Source organism: Lycium barbarum, chromosome 7, assembly GCF_019175385.1.
Source record: "Lycium barbarum isolate Lr01 chromosome 7, ASM1917538v2, whole genome shotgun sequence".
NCBI classification, from domain to species: domain Eukaryota; kingdom Viridiplantae; phylum Streptophyta; class Magnoliopsida; order Solanales; family Solanaceae; genus Lycium; species Lycium barbarum.
The window spans coordinates 105,737,625-105,742,093 of NC_083343.1; positions in this window are offsets into that span (position 1 = coordinate 105,737,625).

Below are 4,469 nucleotides of genomic sequence, written 5' to 3' on the forward strand. Positions count from 1 at the left end.
GGGTGAAGCTGTGGCCTATGTTGTGATATTTATGTATACGTATAAGGCACAGTTGACAAGGGGTGAAGCTGTGGCCTATGTTACGACGTTGATATATCTATAAGACACATTGGACAGGGGGTGAAGATGTGACCTATGTTGTGGCATTCCTATTCATTTTTATTTACATATATGATATGGTTTTTTAAAGAAAGCATGCGTACTGTACGCCCTTAGAGGCATTTCAGATTTATAGAGTCATATAGACAGTTTCAGATATACAGATTGATTTTCATGTTCAGACGATTTTCATGATTTTATGTGCATATTGTTCTTATGCCTTACGTACTCGGTACATTATCCGTACTGACTCCCCTATTGCTCGTGGGGCTGCGCTCATGCCCGTAGGTACAAATAGATAGACAGACGGTCCAGCTCAGTAGGACCTCGCTTTAGCTACAGTCAGCGCGCTCCACTTGATCCGAAGTTGTAGTTAATTTTTGGTATGCCATTTTGTGATATTTATGAATGTATGGGTTCGGCAGGGTCCTGTCCTGTCCTTTCTACAGTTGATGCTCCAGTAGAGGCCTGTAGACAGCTGAGTACAATTAGACTTGATATAGCCTTGTCAGCTTCTACTCTTTTGTTGTATAGTATGTAGTAGCCGTGTCGGCTTGCACTGGTATTCTCTCTCTCTCTCTCTCTCTCTCTCTCTCTATATATATATATATATATATATATATATATATATATATATATATATATATATATATATATATATATATATATGAATTTTCTCTCTCTATATATATATGCTTATATGCACAGATGATTGATAGTCCTTAAAGTTATCCAATATGAGTTAGCATGGTTCAGCTATGAGTCTTATGGGCCACCCTCTTATCCAGTAAGGTGCAGGTACGAGAGTAGGAGTGTTTGGTTAGTAGTGGCCAAGCACTCGTCACGACTCAGCAGATGGGTCGTGACAATCTATGTCTAAATTTAAGGTCAGAGTTATAAAGTTTGAGCCTCGTACTCCGAAACGATTCACATAAATTGAAATGGGGGGAGTATCTATTTGGTCCATAAAGTTACCTACTTTAGCATGACAACAAGAGAAAAGTATTATTCATGGGTATGCTGGAATGGATGAGAGATCCCTCAATTCTTAAAGACCTATACAATATTTTGGTACCAAATTTATTTGTATCCAGTACTTCCTTTGCGAAATATAAATTTGTGTAATAAAATCATTAAAATAGAAAAAATAAAAACTATAAAATTGAGCTCATAATTTTAAAATACAGTGAGTTCAGTACTAAAACCTTAAGAGGTTGAACCCATAGAGTTTATATCCTGAATCCGTCTATGATCATCCATAATCACATTGGTTTTGAGTATTTGGGAATGAAGAAATCTTGATAAGAAAATTTTCTTCCATAGATGAGCCCTAATCGGCAAAAAATTATATTAATTAGCTCAGTGAATTCCGAATATCATATAGTTATAAGAAAAAAGTGAAAAACATCTTAACGAAAACGGTTAACTAGTAGGAATACATTTTTTAAAAAGAGATGACCCCACACCATATGTTTTTTTTTTCATTTCCCATTTGGTGTCCGGTACTCGCATTGGAACCCGACTAATTTGGCTTCGCACTAGGTAGGGCCCCATTCCGGGCGTAGAGCTTCCCACACCATCTATTAACATATCATGAAACAATTTCTTGGCAAAGCCTTTTCCTACGGAACAACCATTTAGCCACGCGTTTAGCAAAATTGGGAAATTGAATAGTATGTTTCTCAAGATTATTAATCATAACAAATATACGTATATCTTGATTCATTTTCTCCATTTTTGGCACGTTTTAACAACTTCATGAAAGGAGACAAGAATTTGAACTCTCGATAATTCTTTATTCAAAACTACATTGGTTTTTAAGATCAGAGCTATCAATCTCTTCATCTCTCAAAAAGAATATTTTTATTTTATTCCACATCTTTTCATCATGAGGCTCAAAATGCTAACAAAATATAAGGCTATAGAGGCATAAGCAGCCTTTTAACAATGAATTAACTGAATCTAGTATTTTTATTGTGAAACACAAATATCAATATGAAAAATCACTAGAATTTCAACTTCCAAACTCAGAATTTCATAAGCACAATAAGTTCAATATTAATACCCTTAAATATTAAAGTCATTAAATCTGAATCCGCCTCTATTAAATGAGAGTTTCAATCACAATAACCTAACGACTCGCTAAGTCATTTTGAGTCTTTCACCTAGACTTTCCCAAAATACCCTTCTCGAGGTTGCTTTTGTATCTTTATGACTTTTGGGGATGAGTGGTGCAGTTCCTGAGGTAATCGGGCGAGTTTCGGATTGATCTTATAAGCTTAGAAGTTTTAGAGTTAGATAAATGGAGAAGTTTGACCAAAGTCAACACCAAGGGTAAATGTGTCATTTTCGTGGTTTCGTCGATTCCATTAGGTCCGAATGCCGTTTATGACTTAGTCGAGCCTTTGGTTCGGGTCCCGAGGTGTTCGGGTGTGTTTTGGGTACTTGGTTGGAAAGTTGAGTTTGGTAGTGTTGGAGTTGACCTTGGTCAACCCCGATTCAAAATGGCTTCTTTTGGGAAATCCGAGTGCGCGAGCGAGTTCGTGCGTGTTTTATGTTAGAAATGCATATTTGATTTTTGTCCGAGGAGTTCCGAATGAGTTTTGGGTGTTTGGTTGAAATCCAGGGAAAACCAGATTTTCTGGTGGTTCAGTCATTTGGTTTCTTTCTTCGCATTCGCGAGGAAGGTCTAGCGTTCAAGAAGAACAGGGACCAAGTAGGTTCATGTTCGCGAAGGTAGTTGGGGTCTGGGTCGGGTTGGCCTGTCATCGCGTTCGTGATCGACCAGTTGCGATCGCGATGGTTAGGGCCGGGTCAACGTTGCGTTCGTGAGAGTAGCTCGTGTTCGCGACGAGTGATTAAAGTGTTTTATTCCCCATTCACCATTTTAGAAGCTAAAGAGCTCGAAATTGAGAGATTCAAAGTGCCAAGATCAAGTTTCTTCATTGGGGTAAGATCTAAACCTTCATTTAAGCTTATTCCATTTATTTCTTCATTTAGATTAAGCTTTGATTCATGAATTCTAGAGTAGGATTTGAGGGTTTTTCGATGAAAATGGGTTTAAGGATTTTATGAAATTGAGGGTTCAAATGTGATTAGAACTTGATGATTTTTGGGATTTAGACTATCTAAACTATGGGTAAGATGATTTTAGGCTTAAATTCCAGCTTTCCCCTTGTGGGGTCGGGGTTGTCCTTTTGGGTCTATTTTTGGGTTCCGGACCAAACCTTAGCAATATAGGTGTTGCTGGATTCGTATGATTGTGTAGATTACTAATTTGACCATATTGAACCCGGATTCGCTTTAAATTAAATTTTTACCCTTGGGGTTTGGGACGGGGTTTTAGGTTGGCTTTTGGACCCGAATTCTTTATATGACAATATAGGTATCCATGGCTTCGTATTCTCATCTAGAACATGTATTTGAACAGAGTGGGCCAGTTCGGAGGCTCAGAGGAAATGCAAGGTTGTGGAGTGACTCTTTGGCTTCGGATTCAGGAAAGTTGAGATTTACTAGACCCTTTATGTAGTGTTATGTATTGGTAAATGTAATAAGGGGCGTAATGGGGAATAGGGGGTCCCGTACTCATGAGTTGACGAGCACTTGTATGGGTACAAGTGTATCTGTTTGGGTAACTAAAACATAAAAGTATTATAATTGTTACGGAGATTATGTTTTTAGCCTTCGGGCAATGAGAATGGTGGATAAATCCATTTAGGTTTGTATGATTACTGTTTATTTAGGCCATGAGAGCCATGATTGACGTATTTGACACTTGAGTTGCATTCATCACTCCACATCTCGTCTGATTTATGAAAAAAGCACTTAAAATCTTGATATTGACTAGCTATTTTAAATTGTATGGTGTACGCATATCCATTCATTCTTTCAAGATATTATTAGCATATGATTGGTAAATGGAAAGACAGGGGGCCTGGGAGGCCGGATGTTGGATATGGTACATAGTTACAGAGTGATGATGATATTCATCCAATAGCTGGGACCCGATATGATCTGGGAGATGTGGTATTCCGAGTGGTATATGGGACTCATGAGTCCCCCATGGGTCACATGAAACCTGCTGTAGGAGCGTGTGTATACTAGTGCATATGGCCATTGCATTGCATACCATTCACTTGCATCACATGTATTCCTTTATATCTCATACTATTTATGTTTGTTTGACTTGATTTCATGTCTTATATGTGTGTTAAAGGACTTAAAGATGGGATGTTTAGGGTTATACTTGGCATAAATGATATAAAGGTGGAATCTTTATTCTCGAATTGGACTTATTTAAGGAAATGAATGAATTTTACAGCTAAGCTGGAATAGAAGTGAATTTTTGAGAGTTCATTAAGTTTCATGCC